This window comes from Palaemon carinicauda, chromosome 43, assembly GCF_036898095.1.
Source record: "Palaemon carinicauda isolate YSFRI2023 chromosome 43, ASM3689809v2, whole genome shotgun sequence".
Classification (NCBI taxonomy): Eukaryota; Metazoa; Arthropoda; class Malacostraca; order Decapoda; family Palaemonidae; genus Palaemon; species Palaemon carinicauda.
This window is the reverse complement of record NC_090767.1, coordinates 24913562-24932069: the sequence shown is the minus strand read 5'-3', so window position 1 is coordinate 24932069 and position 18508 is coordinate 24913562. Positions and strand designations below refer to the sequence as shown.

Sequence of the window (18508 nt, the reverse complement as noted above, 5' to 3'; positions counted from 1 at the left end):
CCTGTAGGAAATTCTGGATAGGGGTGTCATGTTGTCGTCTTGTTCTTGTCTTTGCTATGTCACTGAAAAGGTGGGTTTCCAGATGTCTGGAAATCTAGGAAGCATTGTTGGATGAATATGGACCATGGGAGGAGTCATAGGGATCGCTGGTTTTGTTCTGTGTATCCCAAAAAAAGGGTTTTGATCTTCTTTTCCTGTTTTTATTCCAGGAACATTTAAAGTTCTGGATGTTTTTACGCATTCTTGTTTGTTGCGGTTGAAGAATTTGGTGCTCTACTACCAGATTTCTGGCAGATAATTGGTGATATTACTCGCAAAGAAACTAGCCTTAAGTCCTTAGCTTTCCAACCCATATGTCCTGAGATTAAGTCAAAAGATTGGGAATAAGTTGTAGATGGAAATGTTAAATAAACATACATAAATTTTTTTTATGTAGAAGATGGCTCAAGTTGTGAGGTAAACTTGGTCCACTGTAAAAGTATCTTCAATTTACTTTTCCATGTTTTGAACAAGTGTGGAGAGAAATAATGGACAAAATAAAAAGCAGTTTTCACTGCTGTGAAAATTGTACATATTATTAACTCTGACTCACTGTTTGCATTTGGCCTTAGAAACTTTTATTTTGATATTGTGTAAAAGAGATTTCCATAAGGGCCGTTCATTTACTAAGGTGGTGATGGTGCTGAATGACTCTAACTGGTCCTAATGCCTGGCCTATAGTATTACTTGCTCAGCTACAACCCTAGTTGGAGAAGCAGGATGCTATAAGCCTGAGGGCTCCAACAGGAAAAATAGCACAGTGAGGAAAGGAGATAAAGAAAATAATAAACTATACATGTTATAAGAAGTAATGAATAACAAGATAATATATCTTATGATCAGTAATAACGTTAAAAGAGATCTGTCATGAAAAAAGAATCGTGTGCTCAAGCAAGAAAACTCTAATCCAAGACAGGGGAAGCCCATGGTACAGAGGCTAAGTACTACCCAAGACTAGAGAACAATGGTTTGATTTTGAAGAGTCCTAGAAGATCTGCTTACCATTGCTAAAGAGTCTTCTACCCTTCCCAAGTTCAAAATAGCCATTTAAAATTTAAAGGGCAGTAGTTAACCCTTTGAGCAAGGAAGAACTGTTTGGTAATCTCATGTTGTCAGGTGTATGAGGACAGAGGAGAATGTGGAAAGAATAGGCCAGACTATTTGGTGTATGTGTAGGCAAAAGAAAATTGAGCCCTCACCAGAGAGGGATCCAATGTAGTACAAGTACTGTCTGGCCATTCAAAGTCCCCAATAACTCTCTGGTGGTAGTTGCCTAAACTTTGTTACAGTCAGAAGCCTATGATTTATGCTCCTTCCACGGTTGGTATTGATTTGAGATTGTTTAATACTGTACAGTATTCTATCGTAGTTGAATTAGATACTCGAGTGGATCCATAGAATTTTAGAAATAAAATGTGAGCACTGGAACAAAGCAGAGTTGGAGAAGGTCCACAGCTCTGTGGAAATGCAACCCAACAGGATGAAGAGAGCAGAAGGCTAATCAAAACTGAGGGTTCAAATTTGTGCTTGAAAGAGCCTAATGTACGGAGGGTTGTGTAAAAAATGAAAACAAGCATCGTGTACTACTAACCCAATTGAGGGTCATCTCTCACTTTTCTAGAAGAGCAAATTTTTTCTGGCTTTAATTCTCAGTCAGCTGATCCCCTTCAAGGAATGACCCATTGGAGTAAAGAAACATGCAGTTTTGAAATCTCACAATAAAGGGATAAATGAAAGTTGAAGCAATTGTAATACCTGTATTATTAACAAAAGACTTTTGGAAAGTTAATGGAAATATGGAAATGAAAATATTTTGAGATTGTGGTAAGATATTTTCTGGAAACATTTTGGTCAGTCCCCATTTCATGATGATGACTTGAAGATGTCTTTATTAAACTGAATTTGAAGACTTGGTGTTTCAGGATAGAAAATAAGTGAGAGCCTCAATTTTGACTATCCATATTCTTAAAAGCTTACTTATACATTGGACCTTTCTTCTTTACCATTCACATCCAGACTGTGTAATGTATTTTGAGTTGTCTCAAAGAATATGCTCAGTGGGATTTTGTCTTTTTTTATATACATACGTAGTAGTTCATTTTGGACTAAAGATGATCATATTCTTATTTTAAATATGGGACAAGAATTCAGAATATCCACACAGTTCCACTGAATAAGGTCTTTCTTTGGGATGGAATCTTTGTCAATATAGAATGTCCTCATTCAAAAAAGAGAAAGGAATATTTTCATACCCAGTTGATGAAATTAGGGAAAACTTCAAGCCAAATGGAACATCACTTTAAATTACTGTACTGCACTGTGCAATATATTATAGCATCCTGCAAATCTTAAGAGGTTCAACTTTAGAAATTGTCACAAACTAATTAAAGGACAATGATATCCTTAGAAATTTATGTTCAGTATGCCAATGGGAGCTTTGAAATTTACCTGAAAGATCTAGTTGCTTTGATGATCTCTCTCCTGTCTCCTGTGTCTGGTCATATTTCAAGACAAATACAAGTGCGGCATTCTCTTCCGTGGTTTTCATGACGTATTACAATTACTAGTGAGGATGCTATAAGCTCTAAGTTCTCCAACAGTGATCAGTAACAATGTTGAAATAGATCTGTCAAATAATCTATGAAAAGAGATTTAAGTTAACCTGTTCAACAGAAAAAACATTTGCAACAAGTTTGAGCTTCTGAAGTTCCACCAATTCAACTGTCTGATTAGGAAGATTATTCCACAGTCTGTTTCAGCTGGAATAAAAGTTCTAGAACACTGGGTAGCATTAATTCTTATGATGAAGAAAGCAAGAATGTAAGAATTAATTGCATACATAGTGCAACGTTCGTTATGGTACAGTCTGGGAAGATCTGAATGGAAAGGATGGTCAGAATTATGACAAATTTTATGCAACATGCACAACAGACTATAGAATGATGGTAACAGAGATTAAAGATTAGGAATTTAATAGACCAAGTTTTTGTCCAACAAATTAAGACGAGAGTCAGCAGCTGAAGACCAGACAGGAGAGCAATGCTCGAAATAATGAAGAATGAAAGAATTAAAACATTTCTCCATGATAGGCTGATCACTAAAAATCTTAAAAGACTTTCTCAATAAGCAAATTTTTTGTGTAATTGAAGAGGATACAGACTGAATATGTTTCTCAAAAGTAGATTTTCAATATAAAAATCACATGTAGAATTTTGAATGAATTTTATATTGTTAAAGAGACATCAATTCAAAGATCCAGAAGTTGAGGAGTCACTGTCCTCAACCAACTTACAATCATGCTTTGAGATTTTAGGGTTCAACTTCATGCCCCATAAATCGCATCATGCACTAATTTTAGCGAGATCTCTATCAAGGGATTCAGTAATCCCAGATGTACATTCAGGAGATGGAATTGATTGAAGGACAGTATAGCTTTCCTTCCTTCAAGAGGCACAGAGGTCTGTCTTTTCCATAATGGTTCAAGTTCCCTTGACCATTCATTCTTTCTTTTCATTTTTCTTGCTTTCTTTTCGATCCGAGCTCTGAAAGGTTACAATTTCCATCAACCTTTGAAATTGAGGGAAAAAGGCGGTTTGCAATAAAGCGTCTTGTTTTTTTCCTTCTTGCTTCTGAAGACCTAAGGTTAGGTAAAGGTCTTCAGTTGCTTCTTGCAGCACCATGAGTTATATCTTGAAAAACAGTCGGCACAAGAATCTCGTTCAAATTCTCAAACTAAAAAGAAGCATTAATCCTCAAAGAGGAATCAAGCAGTTGTTTGAGGAAACTTTATTAAAAAATTTGCCTCATGATTCTGAAATCTTTTCGAAGAAGCTCATCTGTTATCACTGAGAATGAGAGTTATTTAAACAGTCATCTTGGTGTGACTTAGTATAAAGAGAGCATCTCTCTCTCTCTCTCTCTCTCTCTCTCTCTCTCTCTCTCTCTCTCTCTCTCTCTCTCTCTCTCTCTCTCTCTCTCTCTCTCTCTCTCTCTTTCCAGAGGAAGAAGCCACAAGATTGTACAGTATTCAAATTTCCAGCAGAACACTTATGTTTCGAGTGTTGATGCAGGCTTTGGTGTCCGAACAGGTCAGCATCTGAATGAAGTTAAGCCAGAATCAAATAATGAAATGCATGATTTGTTACCTGAACATTGTCCTCAAGAATCTTAGAATCAAAAGAAGTGGTCATATACCTATTTCTTGTCACAATTTGGACTTTCAGATTTGTTTTGTGTAAACAATGAAGGTGAAGAAAACTGCTGACCATACTCGAAAGTCTCCTAAGTTAATAAACAAACCCTTCTGTTTGTGATAAGATTGCAGGAGCAGCAAAACATTAATGAAAATACCCAGAGGAAGCAATCTGTGAACAAGGATTAACTGAAATGAACTGCCTACTTTGAAAGGTGTCTACTGTATACAATAAACACGAAGGCAAATGATTGTTGCTCTCTATAAAAAGATCATAAATGACTAATTTATTTTGTATATGATGGTACCTTTTTGTCACACCACCTATATGCAATCTTTATTGCAAAAGGATTTTTTAAATGCTTTAAGTGTACAGTATAGTACTCGGTACTCATGTTCATGGACTGTCCATTACCTTGCTTTGACAATTGCATCATATGCTGGCTTTTCAAACCTTCTAGGGTCTCCCTTAAAAGCTTGTGAGTATTGATTTATAAGACGAAGGTGTGCCTGTGCCTCATGTACTCAAAAAATCCTCTAGGTGTCATACGTCATCCTTTTCTCGTCCCTAAGACAGATTTCAGGTTTCAGAAATGTTACAGTCTTTTGAGAAAGGCTTGTGCCAGTCAATCTAACGAGAGCTTTATTGGTTAAAGCCGAGTCTCGGATGATAGGAAAGGATTTCTTTCCTCTGTTTGGGAGTTTCCCCTAAAAGAACTTTGCTCATCTGATGAGTTCTATTACCATGACCTATGTGTTGAGCTCCAAAGAAAAACCACTTATTTTTATTCAGTAAATGAGGAAGGTCAAAATATGCCTTCCGTGATTTTGATTTGAAATGGAATCAGACAATGGTTATGAGTCTTGTTTATTGACCATTTTAATCTGAGGATTGGTGGCGATCTTCTGCCTTCTGCCGTTTGATTGAAGTTGATTAAAAATACCATCTATTTAGATATTATATTAGAATTTTTCCTCCTAACTATCATATGCCAGAATCCTTCTTTCTCCCAGCTGTAGTGGAGCAGCATGTGTTCTTTATTTAGAGATGAGATCTATATCAAGAAAAGACTGGTCATTGGATAGCCTTGTGTACAAAGGGCAGAAGGAAATGATGAAATTCTATTTATATCAGGATGTTAAGAACATTATCTTTGAAGTCTGTTCGTTTCTGTATTCTTTGATGGAATTGTCTTTCTTGTAGGCACTTTTCCTAAGTGGATTTTATTGACAGACAGCCTTTTGTGTTGAGCTTCTGACAATAAGATTAATCTCTTATTCATTTTTTCTTTGTGGTGACATATTGGAAACGTCTCTGCCTGGCGATCTCCCGGGCTGGGGTTCGAGTTCCTCTTATCCTTGTGAGCTAGGGATGGGAGGTTTTGGGGAGCCTATAGGCATACTTACTGAGTCATCAGTAGCCATTGCCTGGCACTCCCTCATCCTAGCTTGGTTGGAGAGGGGGCTTGGGTACTGACCATATGTCTATAAGGTCAGTCTCTAGTGCATTGCCCTGCTAGCTAATGCATTTTAACTGCCATTCATGAGCGGCCTTTAAACCTTTAAATTAGTTCTGTGCCTGTTTTCCTGCTGTTTTGAATGGTCAGAAACAATGATACCTGGAAAGGAAGTAGTGAAAGTAGAAGTGTCTTTGTAGATCTTTTTGATCAAGAACATAAGCTGTAATGAATTGTTTTGCATGTTGAAAAGGAAGCTGAGAAACCAGTTATTGTTGGTTGACATCTGTGCTCAAATTCTCAATAATGATGACGCGATTCTTATCCTCTGGAAATTGTTTTATGGTCATCTGTTCCTTTGTTTTGCATCTTGAATCTTAAGGATACCAAATGCTCCATAGTTAAAGTTTTGTATTATGAAAATGCAAAGAGAGGAGACAATAGATGTGACATTTATGCTTTTATGTTGGTGGAGTTATTGCAGTTTGTGGATAATTGAAGGTACCAGAAGACCTTCAGGTCATTTCAGGTGTCGGAGGAACTCGTCGTATTTATCCAAGTTGACTACATTTGCCCGGTTCAGTGATGGGAGGTTGGTAGTCCTCTTCTAGTTTGGCTCACTGTTGGCAATGTACATTAGTCTTTAATTTGTTGTTGTGTTTGAGAAGTCTTTTTTGTTTTTCCTAATAGAGGTTTGCAAGGAGAATATTAATGGATAAGGACATAGTGATATATTATGACTCTGAGAAATTGTTGTTCCTATATATCCAGGTACAAATTTTCTCTTCAATCATATTCTTGTGGGATTACTCTGGTATTATATCTACATTTTTCTTTTCTTTAATTTGGATATAACATTCTCTCTTCTTTATGATCTAACTCCAGCTTTTGCTGCAATGAAATGTCAACCATTTTTTCGATCTTTGTCTCAAGTGCGACTAAGTTGACTTTCCATCTTTGTGAAGATTATTTCTAATCTGGAAGGAAGATCACATCTTAGACAAGTTTGACGTGAAGCCCTTTCTCTGCTGGGCAGATACTCTTAAGATAACACTTGTTTTAATAGATGTTATCTGTATGTCATTTATAAGGACTTTTTGTCAATATTGGTGATTCTATGACTGTGTTTTGTAGTTAAGACTTCTTTGGTACAGTTCACTCCTAGAGTTTGGACATGTCCCGCATGGAGTAATAGATTGTTTGTCCAAATTTCAGTAGAGACAACTGAATGCCATTGAAATACGGTACTTTATAATGAAACTACTTCTAGTGAATTGATTGAAGCAGATCCTCTGTTTTGCAATCAAACATTTGAGTTGTTACGGGAGCTGTCTGGACTCTGATGAAATGACCGTGCATTCCCAGTACTGTAAAGTACTGTATTTTTCTTCTTTTGAACCTACATTTTGTTGTTGACATTCCCAAAAGCATTGTATTTCAATGATGATCCAAAGTCAAATTTGATTGATATATCATGAATTCATTTGGTGCATTGATAATCAGAAGTGTGTTTCTGAGGTTGATTCAGCATTCCAGTTTAAAAGACTGGAAGACAGTTAAGATGCCGATTAACTGTACCAAACCTACGCAAGTGTACCATATTCAGCCGATAATGTTTTCCTCACATAGCCCTGACAAGCGCTTGGGGATACCATGGTTCTTCTATTCCGGATTTGTTACAAGTCTAGTGTAAGAGGTTCGCATAGGATTCGGTCGACTACAGGATGTGGTTTTCTTTGGAAAGTTGTCTTTGGCTCAAGAGATGGAAGCGTGTGACCCATGAAGTATTCTGTCTTTGTCTGCACAATTTGGTGTTTATGGTTCCCGTGTAATTTTTAATGGAATTGGAATAGAAATATTTCCGCAATATGTCTTTTGATACTGTTTTATTGAAGTGACTTTTACTTGCATTTGACCGGAGATGATATTTTAAATAAAGATTTGTGTATCTCATCTCGTCTGAACGTATTGTGGCCTCTTAGCTACCAAAGAAATTTTGTAGACTTTAAATGAATTTAAGAAATATTTGTTTTGTTGAATAGTTTCTCATAAAATTGTTCAATCAGGGAGATCAAAGGTCAGAATGTAAACAGTAAAATAAGCAGTTTAATCTTATACATTAATGTTTAACTGTATATGACAATAAATTGCAAAAAGAAAAAATTAGATGAAAAGAGAAAATGAAAACATTCAAGGACTTAGTAACACCTTTCTTTAAAGAATAAAAACTACTTTAATCATTTGTTACTAGGTGGGACTTGGGGAGGGCCTTGGTTGGGTTTTCATTTTCTCTTTTTATTTAAAAGAAAATCTTGCAGAGTTTTTGAGACGGTAATTTTCCGTCCCTTTGGGAAACAAGAAGGATTTTAAATATTTCCTTATCCATGTAAAGTCTCATGAGATATTTTCTCATATAAATATACATTAAATCATGTACTTGTGTTTCAGTCACTCACCATTTCTAGATTTGCATTCAAACTTGTGTGCCAAAAATAAGTGATATTTTCTCATACAATGCACATCAAATAATGTGCATAATCATTTCTAAATTTGCTTAAAAAAGCAGAAATATCACAAAGAAAGACTGATATGTATTCATTAGAAAAGTTAGGTATCAAAATAATTGGATCAAAATAGCACCTAACACAATGAGTAACAGACAAATGATTTTGATAAATGCAATACTAACTTCAGTGAACCACTTATTTTTCATCAAGAACATTAAAAGTCCCTTTACAAAAGAACAAAATTGCTGGTGAGAACTACTTAAGGGTCACTCATAAATGAAGTATTCCTTCAGGTCAATTTAACTGATAAGGCAAATACTAAGAAGTCATCATATTTCAGACCAAAGTTACAGAACTGAACATCTGGATGAAAATGGTTGAAACAGAGACTTGGTTGAGAGAGAAAGAGACACTGAGGAAAAGAATCAGAGAAAAACTCAGTCACCAAGGAAAGGGGGAGGGAGAATGAGGGAGAGAGAGTAGGGCGGGAATGAAAAAGAAGTGTCTGGGATCCCATACCTCCTTCCCGCCAACTCTTCTTCATCTTCTTTCCTTTTTCCTCCTCTTCAGGTGGGTGGCCACACTGCACTCCCTGCCCCATGCAACCCAAGAGGTCCTTTTACGCATTTTGACTGATGTAAAGGTATTTAGGGTTAATAAAATTACACTATGTCTCTTTATATGAATTTTTATTGTATCCTCCTCTATACATTTTCAATTGTTTTTTCTTGCCCAGAATTAATTTATTACTCTACCCCTTGAAAAATCTACGCAAAATCATTTTGTTGCAAAGTTTGCTTCAATCTATAATTTTTCCTACACTATCTTGCAAATCAACTTTGAAAGGCCTGGATAATTAATTTAGCAATAAACTGCTTACATTAAATGCTTTATCATAGCTGGCTGCAATATAATCTTTGTGGGTATTCAGTAAACCATACCTTTATACACTGGTTAAGTCTCAAATGCTTTGAAAATAGCCAACATCTGTGGCTTTTATACTTTCAACTCTACACATCCAGAGTATATTGGATGACAGAACATTACCTTATGCATCTGGGCAGTTAGTCTGAAAGGTGAGGAAGCACTACTTACAATTAAATAGCATTGTTCGTTTTTTTTTAAGAATGCCTTATGCAAGATATGGGCTGCGTTGGCAGCCCATAAAAAAAATAGCTCCAAGATTATTGGGGAAAAAGTAACTGTGTTAAATGAAGGTAACTGTGTTAAATGAATGGCCAAAGATGTATAAGGAGATAGAATCACCTTACCAAAAATCTCTCCAAAATTGCTCATTTGATCAATATGGTAGTGTTAGGACATTCGCCATAGTTGCAACACTGCAGTTGCACTACAGAGTAAAGATCAAGAGGTTGGACACTCCAATGGAAGAAAAGTGACAAAAACAGAAGTGTAGCAACAAGCTACAAATTCCAGCTATCGTTTTTAATCTCGCTGAAAAAGTTTATAGATAGTGAGCCAGTAGAAAAATCAGGCAATTACAAGTGATACTTGGAAAAGGAGATTGCTAGAAGACCGAGGGCCGCAGAAAAATAGTTTGAGTTATAAAGAAAAAAAACTTAAAAAGATATAGAAATCAATACAATTTGAAACTATCTCTTTTACCAATTCATCAACCAAATTGTGGCCATCAGAATTAATTTGTTCCTTGACAAGGGCCAATATTGTATTGGGACAAAAAGAGAAAAACAAATTGCAATGGAAATAATGCAAAGGACCAAGTTGTGCATACCAGGTCCAAAGGATAAAGAACAATATTTCTTACTTATCAAATGCAATGCAGAAAACACAACAATGCAGACATCTAGGACCAATATTGTAGGGTTGTAACAAAACAGAAAAACAGATCACAATGGAATTAATGTAAAGGAATATGTTGTGCTGATCAGGTCAAAAGGGTAAAGTACTGTACAATATTTCTTGCTTATCAAATGCAATACAGACAGCAAGATACCAAGTCTCATCCAACTGGACACAGCAAAGGTTTTCTGGATACAGAGAAGGTTTTCAAGTCCAGCTGAAACAGAAAGTATTTTCCCTAAAAGTGTTTGTTTCCCACCTTTAACTCGTGGAACATCATGTTGGTATCCTACCAGCTACTTTAAGCCGTTGCTTTGAAATGAGCAGGAAATTCTGTGGAAAAACCAGGACAGAAAATTTCCAACTAAGAGTTAAAAGAACAGCATCTTATGAATACAAATAATGATGTCATTGGCCTTCCTCAAAAGAGATGGATTGGCATAACAATTAAATTTTGTTGGAACCAACAAATGGCAACAGGAAACATCAACAGCTAAAGTACGTGACCAGAGGTTTCCAATGTTTGTGGAACGGCCATTTTACATCAGGAAAATCTCATGGAAAAGTCCAAAATATCATGTAACAACACAGCAGTTGCACTTGAAGAGAAGCAATGAATAAAATCTCTCCCAAAGAACAGGAAGTAGAGAGAAATGTTAGTGAATAGGGAAAAGTTATTTGATTAAATCTTAAAGGAAATCTACCAAAATTTATATACAAATTATATTCCAGGACTTGAGATAATCTTAACTTCTAAGCCATGTAATAAATAATTGAAATGATGGGGAAATCCAAGAGGAAGAAAACTTTTGGAAAGCATTCCAAGTATTGTACAGGATCCTCTTCAGAACAACATGACAAAAACACGTTGAATAAGTTGGAACAAAGAACCCAAAACTTTGACTGTAATAATGTCAGTTGTTGACAAAAGACAGTTTCAACATTCAAACATGTGGCTCAATGTAGAAGATTATCATTACTGAGCAAAAGGGCAAGGCAAAGGCAGGATCAAACCAGTACAGATATTCACATTAGACAACCAGGTCACTCCCAGATTTTGGAGAATGATCTTAAAAGGATGGATGACATCCTGACATTATCAGTGGATTGAAAATGGTCAAGAAAAACAAGACCAGGAAAACCATTGTAAAAAATCAAAAGGAAAAGATTACATAATTTTTACAAGGCCAAACAATACTGCATAAACATTATCAAACTGTTCTTGAGAATCAAATGAACTGGACAACAATTAATATCAACTTGAACCAGCGATCAATATAAAGGACATGGATGCAAGTAACATTTAGTCTCTCAAATCCGTGATAGTTTGTGGGACACAGATAAACAGTTTGTGCTTGCAATATGGCCCAGAGGAACAGTCAATAATAGTTGGGTTAGATCAAGTCTCTATCACCTTACAAAATCAATATTCTGGCCGTACACAAAAGCCAACCAAACACTTATTTCTTGGTATAATTTGGTATAACCTCACGATAACTGCTTCCAGATACAATCATCAATTAAATCTTTTCTTCCCAAATGACACCAAAATATTCTTCTTGAAATCTTTCTTCTGCCATTTGACTTGAATAACCATGAAACTCTTCCATAAGACAATGAAATTCAAAACTTTAAGTCAAAAGTATAATAAAAATAACTGACACTATGAGCATAAGTATTATTATTATTATTATTACTTGCTACGCTACAACCCAAGTTGGAAAAGCAGGATGCTACAAGCCCAGGGGCCCCAACAGGGAAAATAGCCCAGTGAGGAAAGGAAACAAGGAAAAATTAAATATTTTAAGAACAATAACATTAAAATAACTATTTCCTATATAAACTATTAGATAGAAGTGTACCCGAGTGTACCCTCAAGCAAGAGAACTCTAACCCACGACAGTGGAAGACCATGGTACAGAGGCTATGGCACTATCCAAGACTAGAGAACAATGGTTTGATTTTGGAGTGTCTTTCTCCTAGAAGAGCTGCTTAAAACATCTGAACTGTATAATAAACTAATTTACACTTAAAGAAATGCTAATTCCTTTAAAACTATCAATGAATTTCTCTATGCTGTTAATATTACACAACTTATCAAGTCCAGATTAAAATTTGACCTAACTACAAATACTACTGCATTTTGAACAATGTTCTGTCGAGCTGAAAATAGACCAAGTCAGCAACGGAAAAAAGGTTTTACAACATCCAGTTCAGTAAGCGATGAAAAAATTACTTTACATTTAAAAATTACTAAGAACTTGATATAAAACCTATAGATGATAAATGGAGAGGTAATGAATTAAAAGCTCTGGATAAAGACGCCTGGCATATTCTAATCGATTCCCATTGCATATGAAGAGATGACGATGAGATATGGAAATAACAGGATGAGGACCTGTAAGAAGGCCTAAGAAATCATGGAAAAGAGGACCTGCAAGAAGGCCTAAGAAATTATGGAAAAGAGGACCTGTAAGGACCAAGAAATCATGGAAAAGAGGACCTACAAGGAATTCCAGTATAAATTACAAGAGAGAACGAAGGCAGTGGACAGTTATTATATCAAGTCTAACCCCATATGAAGTTATAGAAACATTAGAACTACGGACATCAAAATTTGAAAGTGTGACTTTTAAGTTTTCTTATAGAATGTGACTTGAAGACCAGGTTACAGAAATTCGTCGAATGACAACGCATATTTTGACCAGACATATTATATAAATTCATAAACGAAGATAATTTAAAAATGTGATAATCACAGGAAGAATAAAAAGTCCTATATTAATTAGTAGGAAAAAGTCCCGTACAATCACAGGAAAGAAAAAGAATGTAACAAAGGCCAATAGTGAACCAAAGAGTTTTACAGTACACTGGATGGAGACGAAGCTCTTAAAGTGAAAAATAAATAGATGAGAACTTGTGCGTCTATAAGAAAGTCGATGATGATAATGGTATAATTTTTTAGTAGTAGTATTCTGGTGAAAGAATTTTAGCAAAACAAAGAAGAGAAGAGTTCTGTGACTTAACGGAGAGGTAGACAGTTATGAAAAACCTAAGTAATTTCCTTTTTAGTTTGACAGAACATTAGACAAAACAGTCCACTCCAAGTTATCAACACTAATTCTAAAGATTTTAACTTACTGTTACACTTGTTTAACGTAATAGAGAAAAGTTTTAAAATCTAGTCTTTTTAACAATGCCCATACACTTTAACATAATACAAATCTAAAACTAGATTTAAACAAATACTCAATACAAAATCCTAAAACAATTTATTCCACTAGAGGCAATCCCATTAAACTATGTTACTACCACACAGAGGCAATTCTATGAACAGTCTATACAATTTCATCTGATATTTCTGAACACACCTAAAATGGTTCTTGCATCAAATCACTAAGTCAATAAAGATAACGTATTCCCAAAAACTCAATATTTAAAATACCAACGTCTCCATATCTAACCTCATCGTGAAAATTAAAACCTCTTCAGTTCAAACCAAACCTAAACCACAGAACAACATCTCATTTCGATATAAACCACAATTCTCTCTCTCTCTCAAACATAAGAGTTTCATGATTTTGTCATGGCAGAGTAAAAATAAATTTCTTCACTGTAAAGGTTAATAAACATTAAAGCAATCTTTTATTTACATCACAGCTTCAAAATCAATACTCTTATTCTTCGTTTCATAACACCATTTGCAAAACGGGATTCAGCCGAGCAGAAGTTTCAGAAACATAACGTACAAATATTTTGACATAATTCTAAGAAGCTGTTGAAAGTGTTACAAACAAATCTCTGATGTTGCTATTGAAAACATTCGGTTGTTAGACTATTTTGAAGCCTTAAATATATGACTAACATCTATATTTCCAAGTTCATCTGAAGTGAATGTTGGACTACAATGCAAGCAAAGTTCAAAAGTGGTTATCAGCAAACAAACACAATTAAAAGACCAAAAGAAAGATTTAAAAGTTCTAAAGAAAAGGGTCTTTTGCATAAAATAAAATCACAAGTAAAGGTGATACAGGAATAGTGTATGAATTGTTCAAACTGCAGGATAATAAGGGTCTTATGTAGTCGAGTTCAATTACTGTACTTAGATAAGGGAAATTTCCGTTGGAGTTTGCAGTGCGTGCTTGTGTTGGTCGTCAGGAGTATGCTATCTCACACAATCCTCTCTTTGGATAATGTGTAGGTAATGAATAAAATCATGTAAACAATATACTGTAAGTGGAATCTTGTGGATTCTGTTGAAAGCATATTTATGCTTTAAACTTTACAAGTTAATACAGTGGAACCTCTACATACGAATTTAATCCGTTCCAGAACCAACTTCGGATGTAGAAAATGTTCGGTTGTCGAAACGAATTTTCCCATAAGAATACATTGAAATAGGATTAATCCGTGGTTGAGCCCAAAAACCTATGATAACTTCTTAATAAACTACTACACATAATTTTCCCATGAGAATAATGAACACTAAATTAGATAATAGACATGTAAATAAGAAGAATAGACATGTAAATAAGAAGAATTAGCAAAAAATGATAAATAAGAAACGGGTTTTTAGCGTCACTTTACCTTAGAAACTCCAGCGCAGGTGTTGTTAGTCTTGCTACGCAGAGAGGAGACGGACGGGCGGCGAGGAGGTAGAGAGGTTAACTACGATAAACATACACTACCGTAACTTATTCTAACTTACACTAAGTGAACTTTAACATAACTTAGCTTTTATTTTTTATAATTTATATTTTTTTTTACATTTCCTTTTTTTCTTTTTGATGATTAATTTTAATCACTTTCACTCTCTACACTTAAAATTGATTGAATTTTTTTCTCTTCACTCTTTGCTGTTTTCTTTGAACCTTCCTTCCTCTTCATCACGAGTTCGCTTCGTAGTTTTTTTAAAGAAGCTATCGATAGAAAGTTGCTTGGTACAGCTTTTCAGAATGTTTCGAAAATAAGTTAGGGAAACATCATCAAACTGCGCAGCTACACGACAAACCTGCAATTTCTTTGGATGGTATTTGTCGATGAAGTCGACCACGTCTTGATATTTTCCTAACACCTCTTTTATTTGCGCGGAACTTATTGCAAGTTCACTCATACGGACGCCACGCTCATGCTTTTCAATAATTCCTTGCTTTACTTCTAAAGAAAGCATTCCCTTATTCCTTTCCTCACCACTACCACTACCACTTGCGAAACTAAGCCTTTTAGGACCCATGATTTTCGTAAAATACCGTAAAAGGATGAATGTAAAAAATCACGATTAAAACACAATTAATAGCAGAACGCACAGGGCACAACCACATAAAGCCAACGAGAACAGAGGACTGACCCAAGCCACGTTAATTGAGGGTCCCTCCGAGGTTGAAGTGCTGCCTTCTATTGGCGGAAATAAAAAACACATCAGGCGCTATGAGCACCGACTACGCATATGAGTATTGTTTACTTCGGGTGTCGAAAAAAAAATTCGGGTGTAGAGTAGGAACGTGTTCGAATTGTACTTCGCGTGTCGAAAAATTCGGATACAACCGGTACGACGAAAATTGCTACTTCGTGTGTCGAAATAAAATTCGGGTGTAGAGTAAAAAATTTGCTCGAATTTTACTTCGGATGTTGGAAAATTCGGATGTAGATACGTTCGTGTGTAGAGGTTCCACTGTAGTTTGCAATCAAACCTTCAAGAGGTTTTGTATAGTATAGTTCGGTGCATCAGTCTGAAGGTTTAGGTTCCATGGATAAGTAATTTACAGACACCAACAGGGCTAAAGATAGGTAGTGAGAAGACCAAGCCATAAATTTGAGGATGGAACGTCAAAAGGACCAAGGGCTTCCAGTAAGGGCGTAATACTAAGCAAAAGAGAAGATCTCTATTAATGAATTCTGTCATTCAAATACAATCAAGTAAAACTTTTGTAGTATCAAAAGGAAGCTTAAAACTTCTGTACCAATATACAATACTTCAAACTACTCTAATAAAGAAGATTTCATCAAAATTAGAAAATACTAAATTCTCCCAGTGTAAAGAGATTAATGAAATATAAGAAAAATAATGTAAAGCCCTAATGTTATCCAGAGGAACATTAGTCTGAACATGAATGTGGAGAGAGAGATCAGACTGTGAACAATTAAAAGTGAACAAGATATTTTACTAAATCATTAACATATCGTAAAGGTAATTTGGTAGCCTCCTTGCAGTTAGGGAAAACAGTCTAGCATTTCAAATGCCCTATTTAAGAAATGTTCTTGAGAAAGAGAAAGATATTAATTCCCAAAACTGGAGTTCTCTGTTCATGACTTTTGAAAGAGCGAGTGTCAGTATGTATGTTATTGTGCTGTAGCCAGTCTGAGAATATCTTAATATATTCATAAGCAAGTAACAAATAATTACAGAAAATTTTAAGAATTGATTTAAGAGGGACGAAGTGACATGACAGAATGTAAGTCAATGAAATGGAAAATACCAAAGAGGGAAGTTTAATAAATTATAATAGTTGTGTAAAATAATGTCTATCCTTCATTATACACAATGAATGAAAGGTTTACCGATTCACTGCTTTTGTAAATAATAAGACAATATGTGACACAATGTTGATATTATGGGAGACAAAAAGTCTGTTCTTATGGTAAACTGGTTTGAAGTTTGGAGCCGACAAAATCTGTCAAAAGGGTTTATGTATCTCAAGTACATAATACTGTATAAACATAAGTAACCTGTCTATACTATATACATCACAAACCTCCCCACAAAGTACTAACTACAGTTGGCCTTGCAAAGGGAACTGTATGCAACTTAAAGATTCTATCTAGTAACCCTTTGATGACTTGCCTCCTCTTATCTACATTCTTCAGTCAATGCTCAGTTAGCTGTCCAACTCCTTTGACATAGACTTCGTTTCACATTATAATCAACGATCAATGTTAGCTAAGTAACCAGCCTCAACACTGAGAGCCAATTGGCTGAGCAATTCACCTCTTGTTGGGAAATGGAACAACGGTCAAGACGACTCTGTTCAACTAAAGGTTTACAATACGTAGTAACCTACAAGAGAATTTCAATGAAATATTTAGTGTTTATGATGATGTTTACCATTTATAGTATACTTTATAAAGTATTATCAATACTTGGAATCTACAAAACCTAAATCACACTAGAATGATTGCTTGAGTAGTGATATGAGTAAAAAGGCAGACCAATAACTCAAGAATCTTATGTCTTGATTGACATTATGCTTGACAAAGTACTGTAGAGGTTTTGTGAGTAATCAAAGGAAATAAATCTGCTTATTGAACACTTATATAAAATATATTACTCTGCTTAACTAGTATTTTTTCCTTTGGGAATCTAAGATCTTTATCAACACAGTTTGTATTAGCACAGGGAATTTGAAGGTACAAAGTAGTCTTACCCAATTACACCCTTTTTGGAGAGGAGCTCCTCCAAGGTCCTCTGTCCTCTACTAGCCCATACCTTCAAGGGTTTCATCTCAAATAGACAGGGGGCTAACTATAGGTAAATTTCAGTCATTTATTTTCTAAGAGAGCCTGACTATACTATCAACTCTCATCTCTGTGATCTCCTATGCCTGAGCTGAAGGATCTGTTCTCAAATGTGGGAAGACAACTTGAACAAGACAGAGTAAGAGAAGCTGGAAAGTTGAGGAAAGTGTTGCAACTGTTAGGGGCAAACGAACTGATGCTATGACCAATGTTTAGTTGAAGATTCCTGATTTTCTTAGAAAAAATATTAAAAAACTATTCAATGAGACAAAGTTCGAGGTAAACTGGTGGAGGGTCTAAATCTCAAGACCAGTTGCATGAAACAGTGCTAAACAAAATACAGTAAAGTATCTAACAGTGATTAAACAAAGATAGTCTTTATAAATGAGATTTGGATTAACCAGCTGAATATTACCTTACAACTAAACAAAACATCTAATTCTTAGACTTCCTCAGCAATTCTAGGGTTTTTTAAGAATGTATTTTCCATCCTTGACTGATATATCTTTCTTACAAGAAGTGTATATTTAGTCCAAAAGGGATGAAGGCTGGCTGGCTCCAACGCATATTTTCTTCCTGTATAGTTCTTACGAATATTCCACTTGTGACTGGAGAATGATATAGCTCCTTCCATCGAGTAAAAGAGCAGCAAGCGTACCTGAAAGATATGAGAGAATAATTATACCAATGGTATCACAAAGTTGACGAACACATTGATGACGATAGAACATTTATAATGCAAAAAACCTTGAGATATTGAAGAGTTTACTCAATATGAACTCTAAAGAATTTACTAGATATTGTTTTAGACAGACCGAACAATCATACTTTTATGCTATTATTTTCCTTGAATGGAAGGTGGTCATCAAGGCAACACCAAGTTAAAGAAACCAAACGGCTTGGTAAGAACACAGCAAATGATAAGGCTCAAAGGAACGGGAGAGGACTGTACTGCCAACTGCATTCATTAGCCTCAACAA

The 18508-nt window shown here is 35.3% G+C and overlaps 2 long non-coding RNA genes across 2 annotated transcripts in view; one reads left to right on the top strand and one right to left on the bottom strand.

The window, feature by feature from the left end:
* LOC137633935 (uncharacterized) overlaps nucleotides 1-18508 on the top strand; it is a 478141-nt gene that overhangs the window by 128027 nt on the left and 331606 nt on the right. The window lies entirely within an intron of this gene.
* Nucleotides 14914-18508, bottom strand: part of LOC137633566 (uncharacterized) — a 159825-nt gene continuing 156230 nt past the window's right edge. The window contains exon 6 of the long non-coding RNA XR_011042276.1: nucleotides 14914-18186. This is a non-coding gene — a long non-coding RNA (uncharacterized lncRNA). The remainder of the gene's footprint in view (nucleotides 18187-18508) is intronic.